The sequence below is a fragment of the Chaetodon trifascialis genome, chromosome 9, assembly GCF_039877785.1.
Source record: "Chaetodon trifascialis isolate fChaTrf1 chromosome 9, fChaTrf1.hap1, whole genome shotgun sequence".
NCBI classification, from domain to species: domain Eukaryota; kingdom Metazoa; phylum Chordata; class Actinopteri; order Chaetodontiformes; family Chaetodontidae; genus Chaetodon; species Chaetodon trifascialis.
In genome coordinates this window covers 12,716,024-12,739,822 of record NC_092064.1, presented here as the reverse complement: position 1 = coordinate 12,739,822, position 23,799 = coordinate 12,716,024, and positions in this window count along the sequence as shown.

Genomic DNA, 23,799 nt, shown 5'->3' with positions numbered 1-23,799 from the left:
GAGAGCGTGTGTGACAGTTTGCACACACGTGTTTGGCCACTTCCTTTCTCTGTGTGTATGCAAGACTTGGAGTCTCTTTCCTGCCCGTTTATATGAAGACATGTGTTAGATCCTGCGTGTGTGTGTTTGTGTGATGTCGTGCATGCCAGTCTAGCTGTAGAGAGAGACAGCCATTATTAGGGGCTCCTACTGAGAGCAGGATTACAGGGCTAGTAGATGGAAGTCACACGCAGACCCACAGAGCCCCTGCTTTTAATCTAACACTGTAAACCACATTCCGCCGACAATACACACACACACACACACACACACACACACGCACACATATATACATGCACACACACACACCACACACACACACAGACAAATTGTATATGCACATGTGCAGAAAGCCCAATCAAAGACCCTCAGCAGCATATGCTGTATGTGGGGTTCTTTTAGGCTTGCATTAAGGTGGTGCAGCCAGCCAGATGCAGATAAAACATATAATGTAAAGGCACACACACACACACACACACACACACACACACACACACACACACACACACACACACACACACACACACACACACACCATCTTTTTTAGCTTGTATGTGTGTTATGTGACCTTAGTGCTGTTAGTGGGAGGTTAAAGGTCATGCGTCTTTTCCCCCAGACACAGTGACCTTTGCCTTTCCTCCTGTTCTGTCTGCAACAAAACCAGAGGGGGAGGAGGAGGGGTGGACAACAAGAACGGGGGGGGGGGGGGGGGGCATAAAGGGGGGCAACATAAAGAGAAGGCAGACAGACAGAAGAGTTTGGGTGGGGCAGAGAGAGAAAACAGTAAAGCAGTGAGGGAGGAGAAGGATCTTGGGTGTGCTTGGATGTGTGCAAAGATGTCGTGCTGCCGGAGCGCACCGTGATGACGCTCCACCCCTTTTTTTCTCCAAGTGAGGGAATGGAATATTTGAAGTTCACATAATCAAGTTGAAATTCTTACACAGTTTCTTCAGTGCTTGACGATCCAATCGCCAATAACGCTGCATCATTCCAGAGAACCAATAAAAACCAATGGAACGGTTGAAATTGTCATGTTGACATTTAAGATGTGTCGATTGATTCATGATGTCAACTCACGCATTGACTAACATGCAAGAAAATATTCCACTTCAGGAGGCACACTGAATGATTTCTTTCTCCAATCTATAATGCCTGCAGGAAATGAAAGCTTGCTTAGCTACGTTTTCATAGCCTATTAGATGAGCTTAACCTCTGCTGCGCTGCATCATGTCCTCAGAATGGATGTTTAGAACGCAGCTTCATGTGTTTGGCACAAGTAAGTAAATAAAATTATTCAAAACACATTCGCCTCTATGACTTAATGCCACACAAATTACAACATATACATATAACATAGTTTATGTGTTGCTCAAGGTTGCACTCTTAGTAAAGTGGTGACAAAAGTGTGTTGATCTACAGTATACAACCGTAAGTTGCATGAGGTTCGGCATTTGTTGGAAGGGAAGAATGGGAAACATGTCTTTAAAGACTGCATTACAGTGACATAGTGCTAATTTGATTTATTGTTTGTTCAGTTTTGTGAAAATTAAAACAGATTTTTGCTCTGAGAAGTCCTAAAATGACTCTTTCATCCAAGACGATTGATTATTATTTTGTTGTCTTGAAAACTGGCTCGATGAAAGGTCACTCATATGCTCCAACGCTTAATGATGAAAATCCGTCCTCGAAATTGCAGCAGTATCTTGGCAACAGAGTGATATCACAAGGTCATGATCAAAACCTCCTGCCAACACATACACATACGTACAGACGTTGTAGATCAATCAAACTTAAATAAAGGAAAGGATGATAGCAGCTTGGGTTTGAATTAGATAAGAACTGCAAGAGATCGTTAGACAGAACTGAGAAGAGTCAAAGGGCTAGAATACAGACAGAAAGAAAAAGGAAAAACAAAGGTCATCTAAGGAGATTATGCTGATTGATCTGCTCTAAAACTACAGGCACAGCACAAAAAAAGGCCCCTTTAAATTAGATGAGAAAGAAATGAAAGAAAAGGGTGTCGGGGGGGAGGGGATCTGCTGTGCCGAAGGTCCATGAATGAAATAAAAGAGTATGTCAGCTGTGAAATTGACATCAGGGCACCTTGAACTGGCTGAACCTATCTGGACAGGCACTCTGAGAGGGAGACAGCTAAAGAGACAGTGAACAAAAAGGGAGGGCTGCTAGAGGGCTGTCGGACTGCAGCGGTACAAAGCTGAGCCGGATGAAACAGAGAGGAGGAGGAGGAGGAGGGAAGAAGGTGATGACGGAGTGATGAGAAGAGGAAAGGGGCATTGACTTCACTTAGTAACCGTTACAGACAAGAAGTGGATGCATTGCCCCCCTTAACTGATGAGTTTTCTGTTAGATTGACTCTGTATTAACAAATCATTGACCTTAGCTGAGTCACCCTCCAGCTTGGAAACTGAACCATTTTCCTTAATAGAGAATAACAGAAAAGAGGTGCAATGAACAGCACAACACTGCTTTAAATAAAGATTCACTCTTGAAAAAACTGCCGGCCAATTTCCCCCTAAGTTGGGACATTGCTTCATTATGAAGCAAACAAAAGCAAAAGGAAGAGACGAGAAGAAAGAAGCAGGACACAATCGAGGAGGGCTGAGAAGTAAATTCAAGGGAAAGTTGTGCAAGAAGGGAATAAGCTGCTGTGTTTGTGTATGTGACTCTGTGTGTGTGTGTTACTGGTCAGACAGCTGTGTCTACAAGAGACATACACGTCTATCAACGTCACTCCTGCTCATGGCTTTAGGATGCTCTCCTTCCTGTCCTGTCTTTGTTCTTGTTCATAAAATTTGCTCCTTCACTCACTTTCATTCTCTCTCTCTCTCTCTCTCTCTCTCTCTCTCTCTCTCTCTCTCTCTCTCTCACACACACACACACACACACACACACACACACACACACACACACACACACAGTTGCCTTCCTTCATTCCTTCCTCCTTCAGGCTCTTCATATGTACGCCTCATCCTGCTTCCCCTATGTGCTGCCTCCCTCTTTTCACTTTTTGTTTCACGATTTAATTCAGCTCCACTCGGATGGTGCTGGCACAGAAATCCATCACTGCACACTCTGCTGCCAAAGCAAATATGAACTCTGTCTGTCTCTATCTGTCTCGCTCTCTCTCCATTGAAACTCTTGCTCACTTCCTTTAGCTGCGACCACACGCGCACAAACACACACTGACTGAATTTAATCCAGCCTTGTTTGAATAGCTTTGGCACTGAAATCTCACCAGTAGAATATTTAGGACAAATCCAAATCTCTTTGTTTTCACATGTGCAGTGACTATTTTTCTTATTCTTCAGTGGAAAATCGTACGACACACAATGGAGAAGCATTAGCAACACACATGGACAGACACACACCTCTTGCTGCAGTCCAGCATCCCCCTCACTCATCAGCTTTGGTCCAGCTCTAACTTGTCCTCATATTAGTGGATATTAAATTTTGCTTTTCTATGACTATTCGATGGCTGATGTGTTTTGTCAAAACTGTGAAATGGACAGAAAGTGGAGGACGCCTATGCTGGCTCATTCTTAAATTTCATTCATCGCATCGTCATATGTGGCATCTCAAATACAAGAACTTGTGCTTTTCAGCAGTCTGTTTTTTTCCACTGACTCATCTAAATGCGAGTCGACAGGGAAATCAAGATGACAGGGATGTTACTGGGCTTCTGCGTCATATGTTGAGGGCACCTTGTCTAGAGTTTGCACAGGAAGTGGGTAGGAGGGGAAGCTGCAGTGCCAGACACAGTGGGAGCTGAAGGGGCTGAACGGGAATTCTCAATCTTATTACACTACGGAAACTGTCATAGTAGTCTTAAGTCTATGGAAAGTTCCCTGTGTTTTGATTGTTAATCATACTGCGAGAGGCTCTTTTGTGGGCAGACCTTCACCTAATGCGTGATTATTTTTCTTGTTGTCTCACCCTCACTGTCTAGATTTAAAGACTCTCTGTGTATCTTTCTTTTGTCTTTATCCCCTAAGTACACACAGAGACTAAGCACAGTGTCATCCACACTGTCTGCATGCATATGTGCGCGTGTGTGTGTGTGTCTCAGTAGTCTATTTCCCTTTATGTGGATGGCAGTAGGGCAGTGTTTCTCAATACCGGTCCTCAGGCCCCCCTGCCCTGCATGTTTTAGATGTTTCCTGCTTCAACACACCTGATTCAAATGATCAGCTCGTCATCAAGCTCTGCAGTGGCCTGATAACGAGCCACTCATTTGAATCAGGTGTGTTGAAGCAGGAAACATCTAAAACATGCAGGGCGGGGGGGCCCGAGGACCGGAATTGAGAAACACTGTAGTAGGGGGACCAATCCCACACTTACAGCTGTGTGCTTCCTGCGCTGTTTGTCCCGTTCCTCTCCAGCTCTGCCCAGGTGTGCTACATCTGATTACTGAATGAGGTGCACCTGACCTGGGACTAAAGTGCTTAAAAGCTCCCGTGCCTGCATCAGAAGAGAGACTTCTGGTGTGGAGACTGGCTGCCTCTCAGCCTGTGGTTTCGTGTCCATCTCGTGTTGTGGCAGTGCATTGTTGTTGGGTCTTGGTGCGTGGCTGTTGGTGGATGCCAACCACTTTGTAGTTGGTCTACTTGGTGTGACCCGTTTGGTTTGTGGCTGTTGCATTCCACTTTTGTGTTGGACACCTGCGTTACTGTTTTTCTGTTGGAAAATGCAGTAATTTTAACACAGGGAGAGCCATCTGGGAAAAATGGGCAAGTCCCTACAATCACCAGGCCTGGGACCAGATCTGACTTGAGGTACACAGTATGTCATGGCACACCCAGGTACACACATCACTTGATGAAAGATTGTGAAGCTACTGTATCCATCAAATGTTCAGACTCACCAGACACTAAAGCCAATTGTGACACAGGACTTGACAGTTGATAAAAACAACAGACTTTGCTGGCTTTCTCTCCTCATGCAAAGAATGACAGTTTGTACCAATATGCCCCTGCTTCTTATCAGTAGAAACATACCTCCCTCTCTCTCCCTAGTTCCCCAGTCCTCCCCGTCAGACCTCCCTCTGCACTACTAAACGCACTGGTTTTAGACAGCCCAACAAGAACTTGAATCTTCCTTAAACTTACCCTCACTAAACTGAGTTTTTCACCAAATACAGACATATTCATCAGCAAGAAATGCAATGTCAGATAAACTTTCTGTTCATTCAGATAAGGGCAAATCCAGTTTCTATTGGGATTTCAATTTAAGAATCTTGTTTCTTATGCCCCCAAAACTTGTCTCAATACACCTCCGGCACCAGCTCATATGCTCTTAAAATTACAGTTGACAAGGTAATAATCAAGGCTATCTTCAGTAGACAAACCTGCATAAACCTCCTCCTTTTCCTTAGCACATCCATCTAAGTCATCATGAGCTGGGCCACTAACAACTAAAATCTTCCAGACTAAACTCCATTGTATTGTAAACCAGTCAATTTAGAACAACAATGCAAGTACTAACATAGAAAATCCCAATATTTTTTTTTTTTTTTAAACACAGCAGAAAGACACTTATACAACCAAAGTGTTATGGCAAAACCAAAATAACACACACAAGTCACAGACACTGTCATGGTCCTGCTGCGCAAACAAAGTGTTATGGCAAAAACCAACACACCAGCCCTAAAGAGGCAGCATACTGCTATGAACCTGGTTCACAGTACTCCAAAGGCACGGCAAAATAACATCAGTAAACCCTCATCTGCCTCGACTGCTGGTGTGGCTGCCTCTCAGCCTGGGATTTTGTGCTGCGTTTTGACCTTATGTCTTTTGTTAGCTTTGTTAGTTCTTGGTTGTTTGTATGTCTTAACATTAATAAATCCCATGAATTTGGTAGATTTAAAAGTGTTTTTTTTGTGTGTGTGGTTGAGTTGGGTCAGTGGTGGTGTGTCATTTGCCCCATAGGGCTGCGTAAGGGTGGGGAATAACCAGCACAGAACATTCGCAGGAATACAGACAATAACACAGACTGAGCAGACAAGCATTACACACAGAAACAAAGCAGGAACCCCTCGTCTTAAACTCCAGGAGGCAGAAAGTTACAAACAGAAAACAGACAGTGGATGTAGAGGGGAGTGAAGCAACCAAAGGAGAAAAAAGAAAAAAAATCCTGAATGAAGCACACGCTCTGTCATATTCTCTCCATCTTCATGTCATCATGATTTGGATTTCTTCTTAAAATATGGAACATGAAAGATGTGAAAGAGAAAGGAGGATAGGACAGGAGAGCTAGAGAGGAGGGCATGGAATTATGACTATTTAAGAATCTTTACATTATAAAAAAAAAAATTATAACTCCACCTTCCTGTGAAGCTCCTCCATCAGCTCCCCCAGGTGCAATGCATTCTGGGTCCTCTGCTCATTCAGGGTAGCAGCCAGCTATAAAATCTGAGATGAAGACAAAGGATTCATTATACATCAGTCTAAGTATTGGTGTTCATTCTCACACACAGTGATGACAATGCTAAATCAGACACTTATAACCATATTGACGGCCCTTTTGTGCACTTTTCATCATCAATAACAGCGTATGTATAGTTTGTGATGAAAACCCCAAGTAGAAGTTGGGTCTAGCCCACATCCTTAGGCCTGTCTTTAATTCAGAGTCCTAGAGGAGGCTGTTAAGTATTTTCTTCATGATATAAACAGGAAGGAGGAAGGTCACAAAGCTTTGTCACAGAATTTAACAAGAAGCGCTGAGATAGCCATAAAGAGACAGTCGTGGTGCATCAAATTGCTGGGTGCGAAACACTCGCACAACCTGAAAATACGTCTAATGAAGGTTTTTGAAAGGATTCGGCATTGTTCTCCAGCCCATTAAAACACATCAGTGCTACTGTAAAAATATTTAATCTCAAAATACTTTGTCCTACTCACAGTGTCTAACCTCTAGAAGACACTTTTGACAAATGTGTCATTGTTCCACGTATATATTATCACTGGTGCAAGCTCGAAATAGAAACAATGTCTTAACCCTTTTCAGAATATATGAGGGGGACTTTCATTATGCAAAGCTTTGTCACAGAGTGTGGCTAGCCTTGTCATCATACTCTGGCAGCCAAACATTGAATTGTCAGGGACATATAACACCCGCTCTGGCTCTTGTAAGACTGGAGCCGAAGTTGCATGTGACATTTTTTTTGTCGGGTTTGGCCAAGGCTACAATATTTTCTAGAAGATCAGACAAAACTGGGTGTCAGTGATGGGATCATTCTGGCTGTGTGTGGGTTTATCTGTGTGTGCGCCTGTGTGCATTTATGCGTGAGAGTGTGAAAAAAGAGAAATAGTGGATTGGCGTGTGAAAATGTGTATAGTTGGGCCTCGTGTGTGTGTGCTGTGGTTTGAGAGAGAGTATGAAAGACTAAGATTGCGTGTGTTGGATCAAATAAGAAAACACCACTTCCTCTTTGCTGGCTGAATGTACGTGTGAGGGGCATGGATGGTTTATGTGTGTATATCCTTTTGTGTGTTTGAGTGTGTGTGTTTGTGTGTACACAGCTGCTGTTTGTATTTAAAAAGTGCACGAGTGACCACTTCCTCTCCATGGGTGTAAGCCCAAGTGAAGTCAGGAAGCCCATAATAAATAATAACCTGTATGGACATGTGTGTGTGGGAGCCATCCCAGTGCATACACCAGCCTTTACATGAGCAGCATGCTTTTGTGAGTGTGTTCGTCTGTCATATGGAATAAACTGGATGTGACATTTTTATATCTACAGTATGTTTGGCACTTTTTGGGATCGGGGATAGGACAGAATAAAATCAGACGAACACAATCTCAATCTCAACAATCAGTCTGACAGAAATGCTTGATGACACAGTGCTTTTCTGTGGTGAAATTTGTGGGTTAAATGTGTTTTTGCAGCAGAATTGAGTCCATGCTTAAGATGAAGTACAAGGAAACAAAGCATTCAAACAGAACTGACGCAGATTCCCAACACTGTTGTATGCATAAAAAGTAAATAAATTGCTAACAGTGCAACTGAACATACTTGTAGCCTGAGTGGCCTTTTAACACAATGGTACAGTAAGAATAAAAAAAAAATCCAAAATTAAACATGTGCAGCAATTTGAGACATTGTGTTGTGGTGGCTGACTGTATGCAAACCATAGCCTCATGAAAAAAGCTAAATAAAAATAGACATGGTAACTTTCACCTATGTTTTTTTTTTTTTTTTATGACTGGGCAGGGTTACAAGCATTTATCCTTTTAATGCAAACACAAGATGGTAATTTAGCTAAACTATATATAACCTGACAGCTGGAGCAATGCACCCCAGCCTCAAAATTTGTATCACGGTCTTAAATCTTAAAATCAGCAAGATCCCTCTTAAGCAAAAGGCAACAATGTTTTTGAAATTAGTTCTGAAAAAAAAAAAAAAAAAAGTTCCTCTTTGTTGTGACATTCAGCTAAACCTCAGCGAATCAGACAGGCAGACAGGCAGACAGTGCAAGAGACACTACTGCACTGTTTGACTAATAAAAGACAGACTGGTTTTGTGTGTGTGTATTTAGTTTATCTGGTGTCAAACAGACTGGTGGTCTTGGAGCCTCATAATCTTATCCACATTGTGTGTGTCAGGATTCTCCCTGGTAAAGTCCTCTGAACTGTGACAGTGGCTTGGATGCTGTCCTAACGACTGTTTACTCAGACACGCTGGAAAAAAAATGTCTGCCAGTCATAAACGAATACACCCACAGCAACTAAGCTTGTGAACAGTGTTTCGATTTGTTTGAGTTCATCGTACATAATTAAAACATTACATCTATAGATCGTATATAACCCATATCCAGATATACTGTGCAATTAGATTACACTGGTAAAACTTCAAGCTAAATATAAGGATGTCAGGTCATCCTCTTCCTCTGTTCAGGGATGGTTTCTCATAGACTCCAATACTCAGGCCTCAGATGACTCCAGGTGCTATCTACGAACTTGACAATGACCCCACAGAGGTTAAATACCTGGGGCTCTCCTCCAGTCAATAAGAACTGAAGAAGGATGTTGGATGAGAGCCGAGAATGTTTTCAAGTGTCCACAACCAAGTCCAGTTGCCTGAGATCCAACCCTCCTTGGATAAGCGTGACATACTTAAGGTTTTTTTTTATTATTGAATTGTTAGCATTGTTAAAGAATTACCTTTGAGGCCATTTGCTGCCTGTAGTCTTCCTCCATCTTGGTCAGGGCTCTGCCGCGGGACTCTATCAATATCTCCTTATTAACACACACATGAGGAAACGAGCAACTATATGAATACGAAGAGACACACAGACACGTGCTGTACACAATTTTCCTTTAGAATACTCCGCCTTTAAAACCGAGTGCATCCACAGCGTAATGAGAAGATAAGTGCAGCGTTAGATCAACAGCAACATCTGAAACCATGTTCAAATAGCAACTGCCCCAGGACTAAAGAATTCATTCCCTCACTTGATACAGCAGCGACCGACAGTCATCCATCTGTCTCTAAAGCCATTACCCTCTGCTACAGATGCCTTAAGATTCCCATATGAGACTGAAAAACATGTTCGCAGTCACTGGCTGCTTTAGCTTCTTGACTTTTACAAAGATCCTCTGTGTCCAAAGAGAGACAGAAAGAGGAAATGCAAATCCAAAGTCAGAGACACAGACTAACACACATGTTAAAATGTCACATCTGGTGAAGATCTCTCACACACACGCACACATCCACACACACACACACACACACACACACACACACACACACACACACACACACACACACACACACACACACACAAGACTGCATTAACCATTTTTACACTTGCGGCACTTTCTGCAGTCGAATAGATAAGTAAGCCAACATCACATCTATATCTGTCATAACCCAAAAAGCTCTGATAATATTTACACATGCTTCATTTTGATGATCCTCTCAACATGTCAGGTTGCATAAAGAATATATAACCAGAACACTCCCAAAGGTCTCTGGGGAGAGAGAGGGAGGAGGAAGAAAGAAGGAGTGAGATGCAGTTGAGATAGCGAGACAGGGTTTCATGGATTTGTTGATTTTCTTTCCAAATATAATATGTCATTTCAGCAGCTGGTCCAGCTGATAAGATGTGAAGCAGCATAAATCTTAATCCACCCGGAGACAAGTTGAGGAACTGATGGTTTATTACCAATGTTTAGACCGTTAGAGTTGGCGGAAAAAGGCACTTTGAGGGAGCTTTCAAAGAATGTGAGCAGGATTCAGCAGAAGGATTCAGCTGGAAGAATTAATCACCGAAAAAAAAAAAGATAGCTGTAAACACATCCTCACAAAGTCAATACAACTCATAATCCAGAAAAGTTGAGACATAAAATGTTAATAAAAACAGACTGCAGTCATTTGCAAATGAACTGTTTACTGACCTGAACCCATGAACTAGTATCCTTTATACAATCATGTGTTCACAAAGCGGTGAACCTTCCTCCATCTTCGCTTGTGAACGACTGAGCCTTTCCAGGATGCCCCTTTCATACCCAATCATGACCAGTACTATCACCTGTTACCAATGGACCTGTTTATCTGTGGAATGTTCCAAACAGGTGTTTACAAAAATCAATGAAGCAGATGAGGAAAAACATTAAATATATTCTTTTTGTATTGTGAGTATATGTTGTGGTTTTATTATGTTTTACACAGCTTCCCAACGTTTTGGGACTCAGGGGTTGGAATAGCACACGCAACAGCATGAGAACATTTCAAATCATACACATAAAAAAGAAAATCATAGCTCTGTGTGGCACAGCGGCTGCCTTATAGCACTTTGTCTGTAAGTGGGCCCATCTGTAAGAAAGTGAGGTGATGTCTGTGTGTGTGTGTACAAGTGTGCACACTTGACTGTGTATATCTGATAGTGAAGTAGATGATCTACTGTATAGTAAAGAGCAGCAGCTACATTCCATCTCTTCCTAGTCGGGGCAGACACAATATTATTCACTCCACTGGCTCTGGCTAATCACATCAGCCTACTCACCACACACACACACACACACACACACAGAAGCACAAAAATAGATGCAGACAGACAGCCATGCATGAACGCTCCCCAAGAGTTGCAAGTTTGATGCCAAGATCTGACTCCTAAAGCTCATTTAAATGTGTCCCAGCCTTGTTAAAAGATGGGGTTCAGAGAAGCGAGCTTAAAAAAAGGCTGTCGCTGTTTAAACAAGCATTATGAAACTACTCGCCTGCTCTGCAGTTAAGTCTCAGCTGTGAGAAAAACCCCTGGAAGTGAGCATTCGACAGTTTTATCAAGCTGAAGCTTGTCTTGAATATGTAACAAATTGCTGATGCGTACACCGTGTGTGTGTATCTGTGTTTGCGTCTGAGTGCTTGCGTGTTTGTGTCCCACTGTCAGATGCAATTCCAGCTCTCTGATTATCAAACAAGCAGGCCCCTGCAAAGGTTGTGTACCAGAAGTTTTAAAATCAACTTTGAGCCTGAATGTGCATGTATGTGTGCGTGCATGTGCATGCGTGGGACCCCCCGGGGAGCGTGAGCGTGCAAATTCAGCCCTCAGAAGGAGGTCTGGGGGGATTACAGGGAGGAATGATGGGAAAATCTGGGAGCACTCTCTCATTCACTCACACGCCATGCAGCTTTTAAGGACAGGCGAGTGTGTATGTGTGCAGTGCGTGCGGGGTGTGTGAGTACAGTGTGAGCGGCTGCTACCTCATCAAAAGGCAGAGAGCATTTTTCCACTTTCTGCTGATACAATCTTTGTGTGCACACGCGGACAAAGAAGGCTGACTAGACTGCAAATGATATCCGATTTTTACAGCCGAGCTCAAGGGCAATTTTTAAATAGTTTTTATTGTGTATGAATCAACAATGCAGATCAACAGTTAACAGGAATCTCCGCTGACATCATCTCACACATCCTCTACGGCATTTTCAGGGTCACAGCTCTGCACCTGGAAAGATGATTAAGATTTCAAAGTGAAGAGTCTTCTCACACCACTCGCCCACGCTTCCAAAGCCGGAACGGGCTGTAAAAAATTTGACATATGAATTTACAGGAATGGCAATTTATGACATGTTAAAAAAAAAAAAAAAAAAAAAAAAAAGGACTGAGAGCCACAATAAAAGTAAAGACCCAGACAAGGATGATATAATACTTTCCGCTCTGGGAAACAGGGAGAAAAATGGAGAAAATCTCGAAACAGAAGAGAGAAAAAAAGAGCTGTAAACACAGCTGAGGGAGGTATCTTATAGATGTGTTGTTGACATTAATCTTTTGAAGTCTTTTATTAGCCTAATTGTGTAAATCCTAAGGCGTTAAACCACTTCCCTGTATAGACACAGACAGAAGGGAGAGTTTTTGCAATCATAATTTCTGTCACGAAAACATTCCTCCGCTGCTTGAAGCCACTTGAAACAAGTCCTCTCACATTTAACAGATGGATGAGGAACCGCACAGATACTCCTGACCTCTCTTGACTTTTAAATCTTTTACTCTCTCCACTTTCTGCCACTTTCAGTCATTTCTCCCCTCTGCCTCCTCTTTCCCTCTCTCGCGCTGTCTCTCTGTTTTTAACTTTGCGTCAGTTACACCGAATCAAGGGCAAGCTGTCATGTTTCGTGTGTGTGTGTGTGTGTGTGTGTGTGTGTGTGTGTGTGTGTGTGTGTGGATCGTGTGCGGCCCCTGTGACCCAGGCTGTGTGCATGCGAGAGCCAGACAGTGTGTGAAGTAACCACTGTAACCACAGTCACGGTCTCCATCCCTCCTCCCTCAACCCCTGCCTCCCAACCTCTCTCTTAATCTCCTCTCCTCCTCCTCCTTCCTTCCTTCCCTCCCTCCCTGTATCGTCGCATGCTTCTCTCTATCCTTCTCCCTCCAGTCCTGTCTTCATCCCTCTCCACTCATATGCCCCCTCCTTCCATTTCTTCCATCCCACAATCCTACCACCCCTCAGTCCTCCTGCCCTGGCCTGGGGAAACCATTGTCTGCTGCTTACTAAGCTTGTCTTTTCACTGTCACTTCACAGTTGGTTTTCATCAACATGTGCATTGTTTCACAGTACAAGATTCACAACTGCAGCTGCAAGTCGACCTATAGACAACAGGGGTGATTGCCCTTGTTATTGTAACTGAGTAACCTTTCCCAGCAGTCCAATTAATTTGGCTTTAATCAAGTTTGTTTGACTTCGGTGTCATATAAGTGACCGTTTATCAAACAGAATAAGTTGTTCTGTTATTTTCTTACATGCATGTTTTATTCAGCTGTGGTTTATTCAGCGGCCGATTTATCATATGTAATATTGAATTCAGTATTACTTGTTATACATTCTATTGCTGTCCAGCATCAGAAAAATGTGCCTGTCTTGACACCTGAATGCACCAAAAGACTATAGCAGAATAAACAATACACAGGAATGAAGGGGGAATAAAGCTGTGTTTTCACTTTGCACAGCCTCTGACTGGAGATGAGCAGTTTTAAAAATGGCAAATGGCTTATTCTACAACTGATTACTGATTCTCAGTATGAAATATATTTGATCTCAAAGGGAATCTAAGACAGTTTTAATGGCGTTGCATAAACGGGTCCTGGCAGTGGGAAGATGACGTTTGTTTCTGGTTAGATCACACAACAGAGGGGCTGGCACAGGGCGACACACAGCGACAGGGTGGCACAGAGGGTGGACTGTGTGAATGAGATAACAGGGCTTACAGGGGGACAAAGATGGAATCAGATTAATATAAGGGCCTTGGTTAGGCACAGGAGACCTGGTGATGAGCCTTACAAGCGTAGAATAAATCAGTGAATGTGAGTGTGCGAGAAAGACTGACATATGAACGAGGGAACAGCGAGTCCTTTCATGGGTCACTGGAGGTCAGTGGAAGTGGTCAAATCTCTTGACTTTAAAAGGAAGGCTAAAAAAAAAATGTGTTGGAATGTGTGTGTGTGTGCATGTATGTGTGAATGCTTGCGGTCAGGACATAAAGCGGGTACAGTCAAGTCAGTAATCCAGCCTTTTCCTCTCTGAGCCTCCCTCAACATCTGAAGAAAGGACATTTAGACACACACGCACACACACATTAACCATCAGACCTCCAACAACTCAGTTCAGCTGAGGACGCCGCAGAGACACAGCCTCGGGTGTCTCTTTGTGTCCCACCGAACTGCTGATATTTATTTAAATAATGAGATCAACTGGAAAAATTAAGCTATTTCAGCCCAGAGGGGCATGCTTTCCCTTTTAAGTCTGCCGCCGAGTTTTAGCTCTCAGATATTTTAGGGTGTTTCTTGTTCTCCTGCAATTTGTTGGAAATCAACTGTCTCATAAAAATCAATTAAAACTGATATTATCACCTCTAATTAGTGCCAGCAAAAAGAGCCATTGTTTTGACTCTCTTTGAAAGGATTGTTCAAGAGAATAATCAAATCAAAGGAAATTTCACAAATGACCTGTAATCCCTGCACATTATAAGACTTTCATTTCTCCACACAATGCTCACTGCTGCGTCCCCTCGCCGACAGGACAGAAAGGACACAATGGTGCGTTTGACTGTGTGAGGCAATACAGGAGCTTTTGATGGTAAAGAACTGATGATCAAAAGACTTATATGTTACACTACATAGGGATTTGATCTATTTGGCACTCCTGCACCACAGAACATGCCAGGGTTCTCATTTATTACTTGGAGAGACGGCTGTGGAGAAAACAACATCTCAAGAAAATATAGCTTTTCATGAGCATTTGTAGGTGTTTGTGCCCTTTATGATTCATCTGTCATACATATTTCACAATTTGTCATATAATGGATTATGGGCTTTTCAGATCATTCTTTCTCAGAGAAATAGAAAATAACAGTAAACGATAAGGCGCGCAAACGTGATCATCCATATGAGCTTTACAAAGAATGTAAGACTTCCTGTCATCACAGCAGCATCTTCTGAGTCTGAAGCATAATTCTTCACGATGTTACCAGGACAAAAAATGATGCTACCCTCATAAGTAAGTTTCAGACGCACTATAAATCACGTTCATATAACACAACAAAATAAAACAACAACTCTAAGATAGTCAGCAGTAACAGTAATTTCAGTCTGTGTGAGTCAGGACTCTTTGCTGGCTTGTTTATTGATTTGTGCAGGTGTGCCAGAGGTGCAGCTCTGTTAACAGCAGTGGTGAAAGATGAATGTTTGTGTGTGAGTACGTACTAAGAATAGCTTTATCTCCTGAGGCTTTGTGGGTCTTCTGGTGGTAGCGGTTCCTTGGACCATAACATTACTGAGAAGGAAATTGGTGAAATTGTTTGTTTTCGCAGAAACCTCATGAAGGATTCGGCTCAGTTGGAGTATCCTGGGGTCACAACCTGGTTTTGCTTTGCTTGACTACATAATGTGGGGGTAATAAGACGACTTTATTGTCTCGCATTTCTGAAATCTGTTGTTCTAGTTGTTGTGGTGAATGGGGCTCTGGTGTTTTGGAAGATGTGATTGATCCATTGGTGATTTAATCTGATGTTCAAAGTATCTTTAGGATTTCTTATTTTTATTTTTTTTTATTGTCTGGTGTCAGAGTCAAGGATGTTTTTCTTATGGGATTGGGGGATTTTCTTATCTGCTCTTCACACAGAGGTCATGTACTGTAGCACAGCACAGCACAGCAAAAACCGTGACAGACCTGTATGTTTATTTATGTGTATTATATATGTTTATGGGACAGCACTGAACCTCTGACCTTCAGTTCATCGAACAAACATCTCAAACCTAGATGGAACATTTCTTCATTGTATACATATATCACATTGCTTTATGGCACAGAATTGTAACTTATGACCTTCAGCACGTAGTCAATCTCTTCCTGCATGGAGGCGCACACACACACACACACACACACACACACACACACACAGAGGAAAAACTTGTATAAGAGGCTTTTAATGTATCTTTTATGTGTGCTTCAGGTGTGTTTTCATGTAATTACATTTTTTATATATTTGCTTTTTTTTATATTTGGCTTTTAGTCTTCTTTTCTAATATATTTTAGCTATCTAGACAAAACCTTATGTCATGTTAGGTGAATCTTTTTTGGAAAAATATAAGAAAGGATGCAAAAACACCCATTATTTGGCCTTCAGGTTAAGAACAGTTTCTGAAAACCGTTGCATTAAGCTGAAAACAATTTCCCTCTGCTCTTGAAAATGAATAAGATAATAAAGTGGAAATGTTGCACTCTAAAACACCCTTGACATTTGAGCTCTGTCCAACTTTATCTGCAAACAGTACAATCAGGGACATGTAGTCAAAAAAAAAAAAATAGATAAAGTATTGACATGGATAAACACCCATAAATGCAAAATTATTGAGCGTTGTGCTCGGAAGAGTGAGCCAGCCACACAGGGAGAGGTAACACCTTACATAAGAGACTGGGCACAGCTCCCAACTCTCCATTAGATCTACTCACTGTGCTCTCAGAAAGATGGGGGCCCTTGGTGCATCGACAAGAACAAATACACAGGATTCCTGCCTGTGCTCACCCCGTGTCCTCTCAGACACAAAAGAGTCGTAAATATTTAACATTAGAACAAAACAGTCTCAGCCAGGGATTTAGACAGCCACCAGTCTGTGGTTGTGGTGTCACTGTTCAGAGAAGCACAGCACAGCCACACACTGAAACTGGCTCCCAGTAAGATTCAGTTAGCCGGCACTTCAACCCAAAGCAGACGTTCAATATCTGACGATAGCTTCCCAGTACTGCATGTGCTGGATTTTGGACTAACTTCGAGCGGGACCATACAACCAAAGTCAACTCTAGGTTTCATAATAGAAATTCAAAGAATGAAAGAATGTTTGTGACTGACTCACTGCCGTCTCATATTTTGTTTTCTTGCAAACTGTTTTATAAATTAATGTTAGCATAAAAAGGTGTCTTACAAACAGCTGTACTATTTCTTCAAAACTCTTGAAAGTCTGACCTCAAATTTTAAGTAAAATATTAAATCATTTAACACTCAAATCGGTGGCGCAGCAGGTAGTGCACATGCCTCACAGCAAGAAGGTCGCAGGTTCGATTCCCGGGTCGGGCCTTTCTGTGTGAAGTTTGCATGTTCTTCCCGTGCATGCGTGGGTTTTCTCCGGGCACTCCAGCTTCCTCCCACAGACCAAAAACATGCTCATTAGGTTGATTGGTGACTCTAAATTGCCCCTAGGTGTGAGTGTGAATGGTTGTGTGTATGTGCCCTGCGATTGGCTGGCGACCGGTCCAGGGTGTACCCCGCCTCCCGCCCGTTGACAGCCGAGATAGGCTCCCCCCGTGACCCCTAAAAGGGATAAGCGGCACAGAAAATGGATGGATGGATGTATTTGTTCAAGTATATATTTGTCAAAATGAAACCCAAACCACTTCAAACCAGTGAGAAGAGCACAGAAACAAAAGAAAAACAGAAATCTCACACATTTGTGTATAATTACCACAAGAAGCTTCTTGTGGACTGAGAATATAAGTTTTTGTTGACTTGAAGGAGGATCAGTTTGTGCACCGGCCTGTGATGGTGCTAACGAAGCAGAGTAAGATGAATACAGACGTAGATGTAAACACAGAGCAAATACCACGATCGTGACCTCTCTCTGCTCAGCTCTCTCGTTTCCTGCTGGACCTTCTCCAGAGCTTCCCTCAGCTGTGTCACTTCCTCTTCAGCTGCGCTCGCACTTCCTGTTCATTTGTTCCTCTCTTTGCTCCCATGACGACAGCTGCTCCTGTAAGGTGTCACACTTTCGTTGGCATGGCAACCACCTCTCCTGTTCCTTGTCCAACTCCCCTTTTAAACTGTTGAAAAGCAAGAACACACACAGTTACTGTCCAGAGTGTAATATTCTAGGAGGAAATAGCTTTCATCTATACAGATACTATATATCTATATATAGATATGTACACACACGCACACACCTGCAGGAACACAGTAACTAGACTGGCAGGTCAAAGGGTGAGTGTAAGCGTCAGAGCGAGTCTGTTACATAAGAGAGAAGCCATTTATTCTCCAGCTTTATCAGGCTCCTTATAGTCAAGTGGATGACTCTCACAAACACACCAAAACTGGGCCAAAGCCTCAGCTCAAAGGCACGCTCTGTTTCTCTTTTTGCTAGAACAGACAGGCGAGGTTTTCCACGCAGGTCAAGAACCAAATCATTGCAGTGTTCTGACAGTGAACTTTGGTGTGTCAAGTAGTGCTGAGTATACTCAATCATGCATATGTGTAGGTACATGAAAACACAAAGGAGACTGAGCCAATCAGCACTTAGTGAATGTCTGTACATGCACTGCGTCTGTGTTGGCCTGCCTCTGTGCAGTATTAGTGATTCTCCTCGAAGATCTTTATCAGGAGGCAGAGGGGTGAGATAATGTGTTTTTGGAAAGAGGGTGTGAGTAAAGAAAGAGATGGACTGACAAAGAGAGAAAGAGTGGTTAAATGGTATCAAACACAGCGAGGGGTGTTTTCTCATCTCATCTCTGAGGAGGGGTTAGCAACAGAACCATTAGAACAAAGTGAAACTGGGCAGATTTATGACCCAATTAAATCTAAAAGCAGCAACTACCAGATAGCATCTACTTATTGATTTCTCTGTAGAAACCAAAGCTTCTTGACTAGATAAACATCATCTTCAGCCACCTTTGGCCTTCAATCTCGGGCAATTTGCTCAATTGTTTCCCATTACATTTTCTCTGAGCTTTGGAGGGGGCGCTTGCTTCCCTCCAACCTCTCATCCTTTCTAAAATAGCCTGCAGCCTCCACCCCCCAGTGGAGTGCTATCATATGTTCAGCTGCATAGGAGCCAAAGGGTGAGATCAGAGACTGCTGTGTGGGAAGGGAAATAAATCGACAGTGTAATTGAACACACCAGGCTGCCAGTGGCTTAGAAAAAGAATACCAGCAGATACCATGTGAAAAAATACACACCCCACATACATCTAACGCCTGCATGGAAAGATGAGAGGCTCTGTGTGTATATGTCTGTCTGTGGGTGTACACATGTGGGTTGGGTGTGTAAGCACATGTGTCTGCCTGCACATTAGTGTGATGCACTCCAACAGAAGTGCCACTGCGCCTCTGCATATCTACAGTATGTGCGTGCCTCTATGCACAGATAAGTGTGTGTGTGTGTGTGTGTGTTTGTGTGACTCCACGCCAACTAAGGAGTGCTTCCATCTGTTGCGCCAGCCTCACATGAGACTCTCTGCTGTGTCACTGGCACTTTATGGAGCCTATGATCTCCTCAACTGATCCAAGAGCAGATCTCAGCTGACACTAATATCCCCACCTCTCTCCGGGAGGAAGGAGGTGGAGAAGAGAAATGCAGCAGAGGAAGAGGATGATTTGAGGGAGAATGGGATGAGTGGGATGAGTGGAGGGATTGTGGGAAAGTTGGAGAAGGGATGGGACAGGAATTCATCACGAGATAAAACAAAAAAATGCAGAGAAAAAGAGGAAGATCAGTATACCTGAGCAGTTTTTCTTTGTGCCCTCTGTTGTCACAGCTGCTCCTCTCTCCGTCTCTTCTGCTCCACTTTCACCATTTGTTGAGTGAGTGAATTACATAGCATACAATAGAGGTAAAATAGAAAATAAATATACTTTCCTCTTTCCCCAAAATGTAATTCACCTTAATAACACCCACATTTCACATTCAGGCAGAGGGAAATGTAATCTCCCAGAACATTTCAATTTCAAGTGTTATTGAGAAGTACTTGAGCAGGATACCAAATCCATTCAACTGTTCCTCTTCTGTGTACTCCTACGCTTGAATCTCCATGTGGAAGAAGCCAAGCCTTACAATGAATTCTCCCTCTGGGATCAGCAAAAGTTCATGGCTCGCATGGCTTGCAGAATACTGTTGGTTGTCATTTTACAACTGAGTAACTTTCCACAAGTAATCCTGATTGTTTTATATTTGTTAAATTCAAAGAAAATACGCTATATGCATGTGCTTGTGGCTCCTTCTGAAATCACCTCCTCCTCCACGTGCAGCTGCTGCCTCGCTCTTGAGAAAGTAAATTGGAAATCAGTTTTAATTCTAATTCTGCGTGCCATGACAGTATGTGGTACTCCCGCCTCTTGCGCACACACACACCCACACACAATCACACACAAACAGACTTTACCCTAACCCTCCTAACCCTGTCGGCTTCTCAGCCTAATCCCCTCTCTGGCGGCATGATCAGTTAATGTGTTTGTGTGTGTGTGTGCATGCGTGTGTGTGTGTGTAGCCGGCTGTCTAGCCCTGTGACCTTGCAGCCACACGCAATGAGGATACAGAGTGAGAAGGCTCGCACGTCTGAGCTCACAGTCAGACAGCCTGTTTTCACTGCCCATCCACGACTGTGTGGAATTATTGGTTCATCTTACTAAAGGGTGAAACAACCAGAGCAACTCATCACTCTATTAATAATTCATCATCTGCAACAGACTGTAGGCTGGTTGGCTTTTGTTATATTAGTAATAGTACGACATTTATATCGTAAGTTACTAAGGTTAGCCACCAACAGACAGAAGCACAGATAGAGGCACAGGCCCAGATACACACACATAATCAGAGTAATACATTCACAGCTGTCTGGCACCGGTTATCAGCCTCTCTCTCTTTGTACCTCTCTCACACATCTCCATCCCATTTCCTCTCGCTTGCTCTCTTTTTTTAACCCTCTTTTCCTCCCCATGCTGTCACAGCTACTGGTGATTTAGAGCAGGCCCCTGAGTGCTCCCACATTCTGCCTATTTCACTGCAGCGTACTGCCCCTCGTCTTTCTCTGTCTCCCTCCCGCTTTCTGTCTTCAAGGTCGGAGATGACATGATATCTGACTCCCAGCTGCTGTTTTCACCGTTCTTTATCATCTGGTCTTCTGTTCCTGACTTTTTGTTCTCCCAAGGTAAAAGGGGAGTTCAGAAAAAGTGCAGATGTAATAGAGTAAAACGGACGGTGGTGTTTTTGTGAACTACTGTAATGTGCGGGGTCCAAAGTGCAGTCAAGTACACGGTGTAGTGAAGGAGGGGTGGAGCGTTTTGGGCCACTTTGTGGCTGCAGGTGTGTGGTGCACATGGAAACTAGGTGAGATTTCAAAGAATCTATTATCATACATTATCACAGGGTGTGTTTGGGGCAGGTTACAGTCATGGCATGAGGACCCCTGAGGGCTTCCAGTGTTCAGAGGAAAGAGGTGTTAAAATTGTGTAATGAATTTCCATGGAAACGAGTTTCCAACACGACCTAAAGACGTCACTGTCGTTGCACGTAATAACTTTATTTAGAGTAATTTAAGGGTAAGGATTAAGATATTTTTATTGTAATTTTAGAACATGTTAAATATGAAAAGGAATTAATACAATAATAACGATAATAATAATAGCAATTGTTTGATGAGATGCAGAATTTATTAGTCTCACAGCATCAGGGAAGAAGCTGTTCTTCAGCCAGGTAGTGGTTCTGGTCCTGATCCAGTGTAGCCTCTTGCTTGATGGGAGGGGGGCAAACAGTTCATTTGAGAGTCGCTCATGATGCAGGAGGCTTTCTTCATGCACCTGCTGATGTAAATACCCCTGATAGTGGGTAGACGGCTCCGGTGATCATCTGTACAGTCTCTACCACCCGCTCCAGTGACTGTCTGTCCCCAGCAGAGCAGCGAATGTACCACACCGTGATGTAGGAAGTGAGGACTGAAGTGTCAAGGCCAGCACTGCTGTTTCTTCAAAAAGTAAAGGTGTTGATGGGCCTTCTACACGATGATGGCTGCATTGATGCTCCAGCCGAGGGCATCTGAGATGTGCACCCCCAGGCATTTAAAGCAGCAGACCATCTCGACAGCTGCCCCTCTGATGTGGAGGGGAGGGGGAGTAGTGCTGTCTTCTTACAGTGCACAATCATCTCCTTTGTTTTCCTTACAATGATGGAGAAGTTGTTTACTTTGCACCCAGCCTCTAGTCTTTCCCCTTCGTGCCTGTACTTGGACTCACTGGTGTCAATGATGCTGTCTCTGAACTTCACAGTAAGATTACTAGGCCGCCAGTCTGAGCAGTCAGAGGCCTTTTTACTAAAAAGTACCCAGCTGCACAAAGCTGAGCTCAGTCCAAGGAGTGACAGTTCGTCTGTCAGCATTTGTGGGATGATGGTGTTAAATGTGGGATGTGTTTAGGAGTGAAGGAGTTTGCTCGTTGCGCAAGACTTAATCAAGGTAACTGCAGTGGATCCAACATGCATAATCACAGCTTGAGAACACACATAATTCAAATTACAGACTGCAAATGTGACACATACCTGCTGCCTTCAACGGACAGTAAAGAGACTTAATCAGCTGTTGTGGATGACAGATGCTGATAGGAATCAAACATTCATCTTCACTCTGCCTTCTTGGCCATAATCAGAGGATTTTTTTTCCCTGTGTAATTAGATTTGTCAATGGGCAAAGAATGTATCATAAAAGTGAAACAGACAAGAAAAACATGTGGGTGTGCGTCCACAAATTAAAGTGAAGCCAGCCGTGCATAGGTTGCTGTCGATCTGGTCTGAGCGGACGGGTGGCAGATGGCGAAAAACATGGTGAACCTTGACACTGAAACTGTAATGTACCCATGACACCCCGTTGGGCCTCTTCTCCCACTGCAGTGTATGGCAAATCACCAAAATACCAAGCAGCCACATAAGAGGGAAAAACCTCTCTGCATTTCAGGAAAATACCATTTGTGCAACATGTGTTCACACGATTACAGAGCCTGAGAGGAGTGAGAGAGAGAGGCAACTAAAGTGACACAGAAAGAGGGAAGACACAAAGACAGAGGGGCTGTGACGGCTTTTATCTAATATGAGAGACACAGACGACTAAGGTGCAGAAAGTGAAAAGTGTGAGCGTGTATGTGTGTCAGACAAATAGCAGGGCAAGATCTACTGGGAAACAAGGTCCTTGGATACACCCTGAGATCAATAGTTATTTTACTGCCAACAGTCACACAGGCACAGGGCACACACACACATAAACACACACTTTAATGCTCACATGCACACGCACATGCACGGCGCAGTCAGCGTGCATCAGCCTTATGAAAACAAGCTGTATCACATCAATCCTTTGCTCTTTCTCTCTTGACCTTCACTCATTCCATCATCCACGCTTTCATCTCTCCTCCCTTGCTCAGTGCATCCATCCTGTCTTTCATCTATCCCCCTCTTCCCTCTAATCCATCCTTTCAACCTGGCCTGCGTCTGTGTTGGATGATCCATGTGTTCATCCTCTGATGAAAGGCTGAGCTCAACGTCTCCTGCCAATCAGAATGTGGCAGGAAGCCTCCCAACACGTTTGACATACATGTCACACAGACGTTACAGGAAGGGGTTTGGGATGCTCTCTGTGATCCTTTGACAAATGCTGTCAAAGTGCCCTTGGGCAAAGTGCATACTGTAACTGACCATCACCCCTATGGACCTGTTCAGTGACTAGTAGTATGAGTTATGAAAGCATCATAAACGGCACTGCCACAGTCCATGTACAAATACTGTGAATACAAGAACATTCAGGGGCGCAATCAAAGTAAGCAAGCCTAAAGATTCGGAATAGAGTGAAGTGTGTGTGTGTGTGTGTGTGTGTGTGTGTGTGTGTGTGTGTGTGTGTGTGTAAATAGTCCTGACAAAACATACTGCCCTTGAGCGTCTCCATGGCATGCTGATCAGATTGCATGCTAGGATCAGAAGAATTCCAGAGCCACTCACTGGCCTCAGA